This window comes from Perognathus longimembris, chromosome 3 (assembly GCF_023159225.1).
Source record: "Perognathus longimembris pacificus isolate PPM17 chromosome 3, ASM2315922v1, whole genome shotgun sequence".
Classification (NCBI taxonomy): domain Eukaryota; kingdom Metazoa; phylum Chordata; class Mammalia; order Rodentia; family Heteromyidae; genus Perognathus; species Perognathus longimembris.
Genome location: NC_063163.1, coordinates 64,733,436 through 64,747,607, shown reverse-complemented (window position 1 = coordinate 64,747,607; position 14,172 = coordinate 64,733,436). Strand labels below are relative to the sequence as shown.

The 14,172-nt window shown below is 49.1% G+C and overlaps 1 protein-coding gene across 1 annotated transcript in view; it reads right to left on the bottom strand.

Annotated features, from left to right (window-relative positions):
- Nucleotides 1–14,172, bottom strand: part of Rexo1 (RNA exonuclease 1 homolog) — a 29,235-nt gene that overhangs the window by 14,684 nt on the left and 379 nt on the right. The window lies entirely within an intron of this gene.

Here is a 14,172-nt window from a genome sequence, read left to right as displayed (position 1 = left end):
GACAAAAGTCTCACAAACTTTCCTGCCCAGGCTGTCTTTGAACTGCAACCCTCAGGGCTGGGAATATGGCCTAGTGGAAAGAGTGCTTGCCTCGTATACATAAAGCCCTGGGTTCAATTCTCCAGCACCACATACATACATACATACATACATATATATATACATATATATATATATATATATAGAGAGAGAGAGAGAGAGAGAGAGAGAGAGAGAGAAGTGGCACTGTGGCTCAAGTGGCAGAGTTCTAGCCTTGAGCAAAAAGAAGCCAGGGATAGTGCTCAGGTCCTGAGTCCAAGGCCCAGGACTGGCAAAAAAAAAAAAAAAAAGTAATAATAATAAATGAATGAACTGCAACCCTCAGTTCTCCTGAGTGCTAGGATTACAGGAGTTAGCCACCGACGTAGAGCTTTTTCTTTCTTTAGCCAGTCCTGGGGCTTGAACTCAGGGCCTGAGCACAGTCCCTGGCTTCATTTTGCTCAAGGCTAGCACTCTGCCACTTGAGCCACAGCGCCACTTCCAGTTTTTTTCTATATATGTGATGCTGAGGAATCAAACCCAGGGCTTCACGTATATGAGGCGAGCACTTTACCACCAGGCCATATTCCCAGCCCCGACAGAGCTTTAGTCTGTTTTGAGATGGGTTGGGTTGGGTCCTTTGGTGGGGACCTGTTATAGCTGAGGAGGCACCCCAGAAGAATGTTTTCTGTGATGTCTGGTGATCCTGAGGATTCAGTCCACATCAAGGAATGATCCTCTGAACTGCCAGCACTTTATTTCCTGTGGGAGCACGATGTTTCTCCTCCAACACAGAGACTCAATGAGTCCTAAGGGACTAGCCCTTACCCCACCCCGTCCCTGCTTCTCTTCCTAGCCTTTACTCAAGGCCCTAAGACTGATAAAAGGCCCAGACTGCACAGGACACTACCTGGCCTTGGGTGATAATCCAGTGCAACTCTTCCAGGGAAAGCATACTCACCCTGCTGGGGAAGGCAGGAATACCAAGAGAAAGCAGACAAGTGCCTGCCCCTCAGAGGTGAGGTTTGGCACTCGAGAACATTCACAGGGGTGGAGAGCAACTTAGCCTCCACCCCAATCCCAAGGAAGCTCACTGCGTAGCATGGGGTCTCAAAAGTGGAGAAAAGACTATGCCCCAAAGGCCACAGAATTAGCCAGGCACTAGTGACTCACACTTAAAATCCTAGCTACACAGAGGCTGAGAACTAAGGATCTTGGTTCAAAGCCAGCCCCCACAAAGTCTCATAGGGGCTGGGAATGTAGCTTAGCAGCAGAATGCATGTCTTGGTTCCCAGCCCCTTATGAGACTCTTTATCTCCAATTAATAAGTGATAGAATGTTAGCCTTGAGCAAAAAAAGTTCAAGGACAATACCCAGGCCCTGAGTTCAAGCCTCAGGACACACATACACACAAAGCCACATTGGCAGATGTGCACAAGGGAAGAGCCCAGAGGCTTGTTGTCTGCAGCTTCAGGTAGTGGATTCTGGTAGACAATGTCCCCTGAAAGCCAGAAGATGCAGCATGGCCAGATGCACCCAGAGTTTGTCAATAGGAGGCCTCCTCTCCCAATACTCCATAGGACATCCTGAAAGCCCACTCCTTGCTATTTGAGCCAAAAGTCTTTTTTTTTTTTTTTTGCCAGTCCTGGGCCCTGAACTCAGGGCCTGAGCACTGTCCCTGGATTCTTTTTGCTCAAGGCTAGCACTCTGCCACTTGAACCACAGCTCCACTTCCAGCTTTATCTGTATATGTGGTGCTGAGGAATCGAACCCAGGGCTTCATGTATGTGAGGCAAGCACTCTACCACTAGGCCATATTCCCAGCCCCACTCCTTGCTATTTGAATAGACAGAAAAGAGCATCAATAGGGAGCATCATAGGGAGATAACGACACACCTGGACCACACTGGAGCAGCAAATTATTGGAAACCAGGGCACACAGCATTCATAAATACAATGTTGGAGCCTAGCCAGAGATAGGGGTACTGAACCTGAGAAATGCTCTTTGGCCTCCCTGATCCCTGAGGTATGCAGACCAGTGCCATTCTCAGGAAACGCACCATGAAGGAATGGGGCCTGCTTTCTGCTCAACTCCAAGGGCACCACAGGCCAATGCCAGGACATCCCAACAAGTGGAGCCACACAATCAGATCCACAGGGAAAAGTTGCCCAGCCAGACCTGGGACACCAGCCAATTCAGCTTTCTGAGCTGGGGACAGACCTCAGAGAGCAGCAGCCTTAACCTCCATTCATCTGCTGGCAGGAGGGGCACAGGATGAGAACTCACATTTCCAATGCTGGATTACAAGGACAAAACAATAGAGTGAAGGTGAAGATAGCTTTCTCCTTTGTACTGTCTCTGCCCCCAGAATAGGCCATAATGGAAATTGATTGCTTTTAATGCCCACAGAAAGAATACTTAAAAACAGCCAGGTGCTAGTGGTTCATGCCAGTAATCCTAGCTACTCAGGAGGCTGAGATCTAAGAATCATGGTTCAAAGCTAGCCCGGGCAGGAAAGTCTGTGGGACTCATCCACAGTTAACCATCAGAAGTAGCGCTGTGGCTCAAAGTGGTAGAGGGCTAGCCTTTAGCAGAAGAGCTCAGGGAGAGCACCCAGACAGAGTTCAAGCCCTAGTACTGGCACAAAAATATTAGTAGTAGGGGCTGGGAATATGGCCTAGTGGCAAGAGTGTCTGCCTCGATACATGAAGCCCTAGGTTCAATTCCTCAGCACCACATATATAGAAAAGGCCAGAAGTGGTGCTGTGGCTCAAGTTGGCAGAGTGCTAGCCTTGAGCAAAAAGAAGCCAGGGACAGTGCTCAGGCCCTGAGTTCAAGGCCCACAACTGGGAAAAAAATAGACAATTACTACATATATATATACATATACATATATATATATTAGTAGTAATAATGTTCTGCTGGGCACCAGTGGCTCACACCTATAATCCTAGCTATTCAGGATGCTGAGATCTGAGGATCTCAGCCAACCCAGGCAGTCAAGTCCATGAATTTTTATTATTATTATTATTTTTTTTTTTTTTTTTTTTTTGGCCAGTCCTGGGCCTTGGACTCAGGGCCTGAGCACCATCCCTGGCTTCTTCCCGCTCAAGGCTAGCACTCTGCCACCTGAGCCACAGCGCCCCTTCTGGCCGTTTTCCATATATGTGGTGCTGGGGAATCAAACCGAGAGCTTCATGTGTAGGAGGCAAGCACTCTTGCCACTAGGCCATATTCCAAGCCCGAATTTTTATTTTATTTTATTTTTTTTTTTTGCCAGTCCTGGGGCTTGAACTCCGGGCCTGGGCACTGTCCCTGAGCTTCTTTTGCTTAAGGCTAGCACCACTTCTGGCTTTTTCTGTGTATGTGGTGCTCAGGAATCGAACCCAGGGCTTCATACTTTCTAGGCAAACACTCTACTACTAAGCCACATTCCCAGTCCACCCATTAAACTTTTTTTTTTTTTTTTTGCCGGTCCTGTGGCTTGAACTCAGGGCCTGAGCATTGTTCTGGCTTCCTTTTGCTCAAGGCTAACACTACCACTTGAGCCACAGCACCACTTCTGGCCTTTTCTATATATGTGGTGCTGAGGAATTGAACCTAGGGCTTCATGTATACCATCAGTCAAGTCCATGAATTTTTTTTTTTTTTTGCCAGTCCTGGGGCTTGAACTCAGGGCCTGAGCATTGTCCTGGCTTCCTTTTGCTCAAGGCTAACACTCTACCACTTGAGCCACAGCACCACTTCCGGCTTTTCTCTTTATGTGGTGCTGAGAAATTGAACCCAGGACTTCATAAATGCTAGGCAAGCACTCTACTGCTAAGCCACATTCCCAGCCCCACATTAAACTCTTATCTTCAGTTAACTACCAAAAAAGCCAGTAGATACTGAAGGTATAAGAAAATATCTCATCAGCGCCACAGGCCATAATGAACCACAAGGAAAGGCTAATCAAAGAGCCTTGTAAGTAACTTCAATTCTCCTTTCTTCTCATGACCTATTCCTGAATGACCTGCTGGGCCCCTCTGCCAGAGCCCTGGAGGAAGGAGGGGCTCCCCACATAAGTGTTCCATCAGACCAGTGTTCAGGTACAAAATTCGCCCCAACAACACTAACATTACCACTCCTACTTCCAAAAAACCCATGATCAACTTAAAATTGACACCCCCTAAACTGAGGGGGGGAAAGAGACTGGCTCACTCCCTCTCACCTCCTTCTGCTAAGGAGGTGCCAGGCTCTCCTATGTCCAAACTCCTCCCTTCACAGAATCACCTCCTCCCACTGCTTTGGCAGCAGCTGGGCAGGGCAGATGTGCCTCATGTTGGGGATCCCCAGACTTCGCTCCTACTGGAGCAGAGAACTAGACCTGCCTGCCTGGCTTCAGGAAAGGCCTCACACGCTGCCCTCTAATAGTGCATCAAGACCCAGGTGAGCAACAAATGGGCCAAAAGGTGCTTGGCAGCCATTTTTGCCATGGCCCAACAGCTGCGTTGAGTAGAGCTCAGCAATAAAAATGGAATGTCCCTTTGAAAGCCCTCCCCACCCCCAATTTAAAAAATAAAAGCAGGAAAGCCAGCAAATGAGTGTTGATTCTTCCTGTTCTACTTGCACTGTATTACTCAAATGTAGTGGAAATGCCCCAAAGTGCACAGCATAATACAGCAGATTTCCACCCCTAATCTCTGTGCAACCAGCTGTCCTCCCTGCCTCCTTCCCTTCAGTTCCCCAGCCCAATCAAAGTGGTAGAGTGCAAGCCTTGAGCAAAAAAAGCTCAGGCCCCAGGCCCTGGTTCAAGTCCTAGGACCAGCATTCACACATACAAAAAGTAGTGTTTTAACCCAGTGCATGTTCACCAGTTCCCAAACTGCAAAGTGTGTTTCCAGAGGAAATTCATAGGATCACCTGTTCCCCACTCTAGCTTAAAATGGCATTAGGAGCCAGAGCAGTGTCTTCCAGGTATTCAGAGGGAATCTCGGGATTGGGACCATGCTGGGCATTTCATCACACTGGGACAGCCCCTGGGTTAGGGGCTAGGACCACCACATACTTTAAGAAAGTATGCACAGCAGGGTGCCAGTGGCTTATACCAGTAATCCTAGCTAGTCAGAAGGCTGAGATCTGAGGATCATGGCTCAAAGCTAGCCTGGGTAAGAAAGCTTGTGAAATTCCTTTTTTTTGTGTGTGTCAGTTGTAGGGCTTGAACTCAGGGCCTAGGCACTGTCCCAGAGCTTTTTCCCTCAAGGCTAGCACTACCACTTTGAGCTACAGCACTATCCCCCCCCCTCCTTGCCCCTCCTCCCCCTTTCTGGTTAATCTCCAATTAACCAACTGGAGATGAGTCTCAGACTTTTCCTGACTTCTGGCTCTGAACCATCTCAGATCTCAGCCTCTTGAGTAGCTAGGATTATAGGTGTGAGCCACCAGCACCTAGTTGGTAAGGCTCTTATCTCCAATTAATCACAAAAAGTTGGAAGTAGAGCTGTGGCTCAAAGGTCAGGAACAGAGCCCAGACCCTGAGTTCAAGCCCCCAAACTGGCACAAAGAAACAGAGACAGACAGACAGAGACAGACAGACAGAGACAGAGAACTGAGTTTAAACCCCATAACCAACAACAAAACAAAGTTGAGTATGCAGAGTGGGACACCACCAGTGCTCTATAATTCTAACTACAAAAAAGCCTGAGATCTGAGAATAGAGGTATGAAAACATCCCTGCAGACAAATCCAAGTATCTTATCTTCAATTAACTAGCAAGAAGCTAAAGTGGAGTGGTAACTTAAGTGCATCAGATATGGCGAAAAAGCCAAGCTAGAGCTCAAAGCCCTGAGTTCAAGCCCCAATACCAGGGGAAAAAAAGTACACGCAGTTTAGTCACACAAGCAGCCACAATTTTATTGCTGGAGACGGTGGGCTGGTGCTTGGGATACTGCAGGGTTGCACTTCAAACTGGACCAATATTGCCAATATTCATCCCTCTATCCAATGGTTCTCCCTGCCCCAAACCAAGGAAGGCCAGTGCATGCTGAACACAAAGGGCTCAGAATAGACGCTATGCAGTCTTTCCATGCTGTCTTATTAGCTCCAAAGTCAGCTTTCTCCATGCAGCCCTCCCAAACTGTCCCAGTGGAATGATCTACCCATGACAAGCACATCTGTAGCATAGCAGGAAGAAGGTAGAGGCTCTGGCCTTGTATTGTGATCTATGGCATCTAGGTCCACCTTCCCATGGTAGGTTCCTTGAAGAAGCTCTTACTACTCAGAGCCACTAGGGGGACAGGGAGGCTATGGTGACTGTGACCTGAGTGGAAATGGATTCCTTGCTAGGACAAAGCCCCAGATCTCCCAGATCACACCCTATTATCACCTTTCCAGTGTAGCAACTGCTCCTGCCACTCACCCATCCTGCCAATCACCCATCCCGCAACTCAGTGTTGGTCCAGGAAGACAGCCCAGCTAGGCCAGAGTGGGCATCTGTGAATGGATGAGTTGAAACATTAACATAGGCCACTGTGGTGACTGGAGATGCCAGAAAGAAAAGGGACACTTGCCTCAGGACACCCAGCTCTCAGAAGCAAATAGGAAAACTACCTGGGCCCTGTGGCCTTCGCCTTCAACAAATTTTGGAGGCCACTGGAACCAAAGCAGCAGTCCCAAGCCTGTTCTAGACAGCACAGACAAGCCAGTATGTCAGTGTTAAGGCCTGCCTGCTGGTCCCTAGGGCTGCAGCAAGCTGAGACTGCTTCCCCTTACCTTCCAGCATCTACAGGAAGCTCTCAAACAGTCCTTTAAACTAGGGCATGAGACATTCTAGGCCTTTCTATAGGCTAATTCTCTGCCCAGAATCCTGAGTAATGCAGCCACCAGGTAAACTACTGTTCATTCTTCCAAACACTAATTAGTAACTGCCTGACACTACAACATTGCATACCAGCTGCTCCCTCCTGAAGCCTCGCCTGCCTCTCTTGCTGCCTGTCACACCTACCCTAGGTCTGGTCCTTCAGGGACGTCCAGAGTCCACACACGGGTTGGAAAGGCCCTTCTATAGGGGGCACCAGGGCCAGCACTTGTGTTCCAAGGACAAGGGCCCAAGTATACATGCCCAGGCCAAGCATCAACCCCAGAGAACAAAAATCTAGGTCCCCCCAGTAAACTGAGGCAGGAAGCTCCATCCTCATGGCTGTTTTAGAGAACATCTGGATGCCTACAAGGCCTGATGAGAAACAGCTGCTGATGCAACCACCATGGTGTGCTCCCCAGGATTCAGTCACTGAGGAAGCCTAAGACCAGCTAGCTGCTTCTTACATACTCACTTCTTTTTTAGACCTAACATTTTCATGCTTCAAAAGTGACCTGTGGGCTGGGAATGTGGCTTAGTGGTACAGTGCTTGCCTAGCATGCATGAAGCCCTGGGTCCAATTCCTCAGGACCACATGAACAGAAAAAGCTGGAAGTGGCACTGTGGCTCAAATGGTAGAGTGATAACCTTGAGCAAAAGAAGCTCAGGGATAGTGCTCAGGTCCTGAGTCCAAGGCCCGAGACTGGCAAAAAAATAAAACTGACCTGTGAACCAGGCAGAGTAGTACAAGTCCATAATCCCAGCTATTCAGAAGCAGAACAATGTTAAGTCCAAGCTGAGGCTGAAATCAGCACAGGCAAGGTAGTGAGAAGACAGTCTCAAAAAAAATTAATAAATAATTTTGAGCATCAGCTGCTCAGGCTGGTATCTAAGGATCACAGTTTGAAGACAGCCCAGACAGAACAGTCCTTGAGACTTTTATCTCCAATTAACACCCCCCCAAAAAAAAGAAAAAAGAAAAAGAAAACCAGATATAGATCAAGTGGTAGGAAAAATAAAACAAAAAGTTGGACTTGCTATATACCCAAACAGGTTTACTGAATAAAATATGTATGCATGTGTATCATTCATACTCTCTCTCTCTCTGCTTAAGTGTTGGCTCCTCATTAACTGTACACTGCAAAAGGCCACTGAGAATAGAGTAGGGAACTTCACTGTGCCCTGCAGGGAGCAGTCCTGGGCCGTAGCATGGCACTCACAACACACAAGCCCACTGTGCTTAGATCACCTAGGCCAAGGGAGCTATGCTGGGACCAGTCTAACCAGAGTTGGAGCTGACTCTGCGTAAAGCCAAGTCAAGAAACCTGAATCTGGCAACCTGCTGTCTCTGTGGACTAGGCTCATCTGTGCCTCCAGTATGGAATCCCAGGAGCAGGCAGTGAGGCTAGGCAAACTCAAGCATCAGCATAGGTTCCCTGAGCGTGCGTCCCACAGGTCCCAGCAGACTCTACCCTGAGCACCCAGGCAGGAGCAGTGGAGCTTCTCAGGTTTCTTCCTGTCCTTGTAGACCACATCCTGCTTCCCCATCCCACTCAAAATTAACAACCAGGCCAGATTCTGGGAAACCAGGCCAAGTGGCTCTCTGGTAGGGCGTCCTGGGCACTTCAGGGTGCTGGGCAAGTGTCTCTGGCCTCCATCCACTCCATACCACCAGCTATGACACCCAGAAATGTCCCCAGAGGCATGATCACTGTTAAGAGACTCTTGTCTTTTTAACCATACATAGAGGCTCTCAAATCTCCCAAGCCTAAGGGCTCCATCCAGCGGTCCAATGACAAGTCAGAACAAGCCATGAAGCCAGGTTCTCAGAGTCCCCAGTGGTCCAAAGGTCCAGATAATGGAACCAACTCGGAATATAGCTGAGTCCAGTTTTACTTGTGAGCTATCCATGACACCACACTGAGAGTCTTCTAAGTCTGAGAGGCACCGAGACCAGCTCACAGCCATGCATGGACCTTTCTATGCTATCCTGGGTCCTAAAATACCACATGCAGTCTAGCAAACTCAGCAACTCATGCAAAAGGCAGATATTGGAAATTGGGCCTCCAGCTGGGCTGACCCAGGTAGGTGGCTTCAGCCCTTACCACACTTACTAAAGGTGACTGCCTTGGAGAGACACCATCTTTCCTCTAATCCCACTTCTACAAGGAAGAGAGAACAAAGGAACAACAGAATTTAATACCCATTTGACAGGAGCCCTGAGCCACAAGGGACCCTCAGGTTCCCAGGAAGCAAAGAGGCTCATAAAAGCACTGGTGAATCACATCTGTAATCCTAGCTACTCGGGAAGCTGAAATCTGAGGATAGTGGTTCAAAGTCAGCCCAGGCAGGAAAATCTGTAAGACTCTTATCTCCAATTAATCACCAGAATACCAGAAGTGGTACTGTGTCTTAAAGTGGTAGAGTGCTAGCCTTGCACAAAAGAACTCAGGGACAGTGCCCAGGCCCTGAGTTCAAGCCCTACAACCGACAAAAAGAAAAAAGAAAGAAGAAAGGAAGGAAAGGAAGGAAGGAAAGAAGATCTGATGAACAGAATTCTCTGGTGGATACTTGACAACATTTGAGGATCTTTATGGCTGTCATACAGGTGGGGTAACAAGGTGCTAACATCACTGAGTAGAAAGAATAGGGACCCACTCCAAACCCTAATGTGTAAGATACTCTGGCCCACAGTGCTATTCCTCCACCAGCTACAGCTCCTACCTAGACCATGGGGGTGGCTGGGCTCTAGCCTACTCCTACTAAACAGCTAGTAAGAACATCCCAGGTCCTTGTAGACCCTGGTCAGGCCTGCAACATGTAACGAAAACCCTCATCAATGTTTCTCTGCAAAGCTACTTCTTCCCCAGAAGGTAACTCCATGCTGTAGCTCCCTTCCTAGGAAGAGCTAAATAGGCTAAAGCACCCCCTTGTAGGTCTCTTAAGAGACCCACACATGGTGACAGATACCCCACTCCCATTGTTAGGTGGCTGGGACCTGTCATGGGAATGCAGCTGACAATCTCCCTCTAATCCTGGGCTGCCAGAGACTGCTATGGTCCCTTCTTGTCCCAAGATAGCTCACAAAAGGAAAACCTACCTCAAAGTAAGCAAGTGTATCATCTTGGCCTCTTTCGCTCTTCCTGGCTCAGTCTTCCTGTAGGGCCCAAGTCCCTAAATTCTGTCTCTCCAGGGCAGAGCGCTGGGCGGGCCCTGCACATACTGGAAACCAAGTGGTCATGGGGCCCAGGTGTGCTAGCAGTAGGAGCTGGAGTGCCTCACAGACAGGGTCTGCCCTGGTGCATGCTGTGGGAACCTGGCCAGGACTTCCGAGTCCACCTGAGGGCTGCAGCTGAAAGGCCACAGTGATAAATCCCATGTTGTACTGGGAGTGAAGCTCAGGCTACCTGCTCAAGACCAGGAGAGTTGTGCCCACACAGCACTTCCAGCCCTGTGCCTGGTCCCTGACCTGCTGCCTCTCTCACGCATTTCATTCCCTCCCCAAGGAACATCACTCCACTAAACTCTATTCCTTTAGCTCCTCAACCTAAACCTCCTTCACAGCTCCTCAGAATTGGCACCTGCACCAACAATCTATAGCCCTATCCAGAATAAGTCATGAACAATTTCTACTGGGTCTGTGCCTAAGACACCAACATAGAAAGTGGGGTAAAAACCACACCTCACTCATGGCTATCACCCTGTAGTCACATGCTGCAAAGGTCTTGATGTAGGCTCTCTAAGTGGCTGTGTGGTTTACAAGATAGACAATACAGAAATGGAGCTGTGGCTCAAGTGGTAAAGCACCAGCCTTGAGTGAAAAAGCCAACTGAGTCAGGTACCAGTGACTCATGCCTACAATCTTAGCTACTCAAGAGACTGAGATCTGAGACTCTTATCTCAAATTAATGACCAAACAGCTAGAAGGAGAGCTGTGGCTCAAGTGGTAGAGCACTAACTTAGAGCAAAAAAAAAAAAAAAAAAACCAACAACAACTCAGGGACAGTGCCCAGGCCATGAGTTGCAGCTCCAGGACTGGCCCAAGGAAAAAAGAAAAAGCCAAGTGAAAGTGAGGCCAGAGTTCAAGCCCTAAGATTGGTGAAGGGGGGCGAGGGGGAGAACAAGAAGGGAGAAGGGAGGGAGGAAAAGGAGAACTGGGCATTGGTGGCTCACACCTGTAATTCTAGCTACTCAGGATGCTGAGATCTAAGATTGAAAAGTCTATAACACTCTTATCTCTAATAAACTTCTCAGAAAAAGCTGCAAGTAGCATTGTGGCTCAAGTGGTAGAACACTAGCCTTGCACCAAAAGTTCAAGGGCAGTGCCCAGGCCTTGAGTTCAAGCCCCAAGCTGACACAGCAAGTGTGTGTGTGCGTGCGCACGTACACACACACTCACACAAGACAACCCACCAACACTCAGACTCCCATCTTAACAAATCTGGGGAGCCATGGCTTTAGGGTCCAAAGAGCTGTTAAGTTGGCCCCTCCTTGGATATGATCAGGCCTAGCTAGCCCCAAACAGGGATAAAGTGCTTCAGTTCTGCTGCTCGAGGTGGTCTGTGGCACTGGTCCACCTGCCAGTTTCCTGAAGCTTCACCCTGCTGCCTTCCATCCCTGTTCCATGCCCTCGGTGCCACAGGATCTCCTCCCATCTTGATGCGCCACAGCTCCTGGTGGCCTCAGACCTGCTCTTGCCAGTGGTGTTGTGGCAATGAGAATACGGAATGAACACCCTTCTTCATCAGTCTCCCCATAAAGAAGGCAGCTCAAGTCACAGTGAGCGGCAAGCTGACCATAGGGCCCCATAGGGCTCCACGACTGGCTGTCAGCACAACCCCTGCACCTGGAGTTCTGGTAGGTTGTTGCTATGCTCACCCAAGAAACCCATGGGTTTGTTTCAATGCCCACTGTATGAGCAAAGAGGGGACACACAGGAACAAAAACCTGCACACAAGTCAGAACCAGGGCTGGGAATGTGGCTTAGTAGTAGAGTGCTTGCTTAGAATGCATAAAGCCCTGGGTTCAATTCCTCAGCATCACATACATAAAAAGAGCCAGAAGTGGCACTGTGGCTAAGTGGTAGAGTGCTAGCCTTGAACAAAAGAAGCTCAGGGATGATGCTCAGGCCCTGAGTTCAAGCCCAGGACTGGCAAAAAAAAAAAAAAAAAAAAAAGCCAGAACCAGCAGAAGTCAAAACCAGTAACTGCTGGATGAATGCAAGCAAAGGCACCCACCAGGACACAGCAGAGGATGGTCACTTCAGCACTGTTGAAATCTCCCCCAAGGGAGGCTCCCTCCCCTGGCCTCCTCAGAGAGTGACCCAGTGAACAGTGAGGGGAAATAAGTGACAGAAAAGCTCCACACAGCAAAAACAGCTGAGTTCAGAGGGAACCTGACTCTCTGCAGGAGGCAAATGCAGATCTGTACCTGCAGGTAGGCAGGTAAATTTTCCATGGGCTGTGAGGCACAGAGGACATCACCCCATGAGCCCCTAGAACTAACCCTTTGGAGGGCCACTAACTAGGACTGGGCTAGAATGCAACCTAGTGGTGAGTGCTTAGCTACTGTGAGGATCTGAGTTCAATGCCAGTGAGACACCTGGGTGTCAGGAGCTCTTACACATCACTGGAAATGAAAAGTAACAGTCAAAAACTAGTACTGTGCCAGGCGCTGGTGGCTCATGCTTGTCATCCTAGTTACTCAGGAGGCTGAGATCTGAGGATTGCAGTTTGAAGCAAGGCCAGGCAAGAAAAGTCTGTCCTGAGATTATCTCCAATTAACTACCAAAAAAGATGGAAGTAAAGCTACTTAGGGCACTCAGGCCCTAAGTTCAAGCCCCAGGACCAGCACAAAATAAACAAAAAAGAGCACTTGGATAGAGTAAAAATGGTGTCTTCCCCACCAATGTACAGTCCAGCACCCCAATTTCCTGGGCACTGCCTCCTCAGGCTGAGACATATTGGGCATGCCAACTCTTTTTTCCACAGCAGAAGGGTCCCAAGAGTGAAGCCCCCATCTTAGGTGGCTCTGAATCCCCCACATCTGTCAGAACAAGGATGCCGGGTGCCAGGTGTGAAGCAAGACAGTGGATGCATTACAGGTGTTCTTGACACATTTACATGAGAAACTGGAGAAAGGGGAAAAAATATTTTCTTTGACAAAGAAAAGGCTATTATCTAATCCTAGCTACAGTGCTCCTCTTTTGTGTGTGCGTGTGCACACCAGTCCTGAAGCTTGAACTAAGGGCTTGGACACTGCCCCTGAGCTTTCTTTGCTCAAGTCTAGTGCTTAAGCAACTGCCCCACTTTTGACTTTTTGGAAGTTAATTGGAGGTAAGAATCTCACAAACTTTGCTGCTTTGAAACATGAGCCTCACATCTCAGCCTCTGGAGTAGCTAGGATTACAGTTGTGAGCCACTGTCACTAAGCGGAGTGCTCTTATTTTACAGTAAGACACTCTTGAGCCCAAAGCCACTGTTTGAAGGAGCCCATGAGACAGAATGCTGGAACTGACATTAGATAAACAGACCTGGGATGTAAGAAATAAAGCCCTGATGGAAGGGGAGGGTCATCCCCAAGAGACAAAGATGGGGGAAGATCCTGAATAACACCGCGCTTAGTAATCTTCGTTCCCTCCAGACCTTTCCTTGCAAAATATATCCCCTGATTCTGCTCCAATTCAAATACTCAAGATTCCCAATATCTCACCTCAAATCCCACATTTCTTACAAAGAAAGATGCCGGATCTCCTGCGGCTCTCAACACGGGCTTGTCAAAGCATCGACAAACACGATAGTTCCGTGGGGCAATCTCAGCCCAAAGAAAAGGCAGGCCATTCATCTTCCCGGTCCCAGCCAAATAGATCTGAGTTTCCCTGTTCGCTGGTGCCTGGCACACAGCAGATGCTTCCTCAATGCCCACTAAACTCAAAATCAAACTAGCGTTGACAGCGGTGGCCGCTACTAGGGGCGCGGCCCGGGGAAAGTGTCCCGGAAATAAACATTGGCTGCCACAAGCACGTGGGGGCCCGAGGCCGGGAAGGTTTCCTTCTCCTGGAGTGCGGGCGTGGAGGAGTCCCAGGTTTGTCCAGCGCTGGCCGCACCCGTTTTCCAAGCCCCCTCCCCCGACGCTCCAAGCCGTGCCTGAGCCGTCTCAGCCCCGGAGAGCACGTTGTGTACGGTTTACACTCGCGGGAGACCGAGGCTCAGAGGCCCAGCCACCTGCACAGAGAGGGGTCCCAGAACAGGGACTCCCGAGCCCAGCTGGGGGCGGGGGAGGGAACCGTCACCTGCGAACGTGGGGGGGGAAAGGCTGG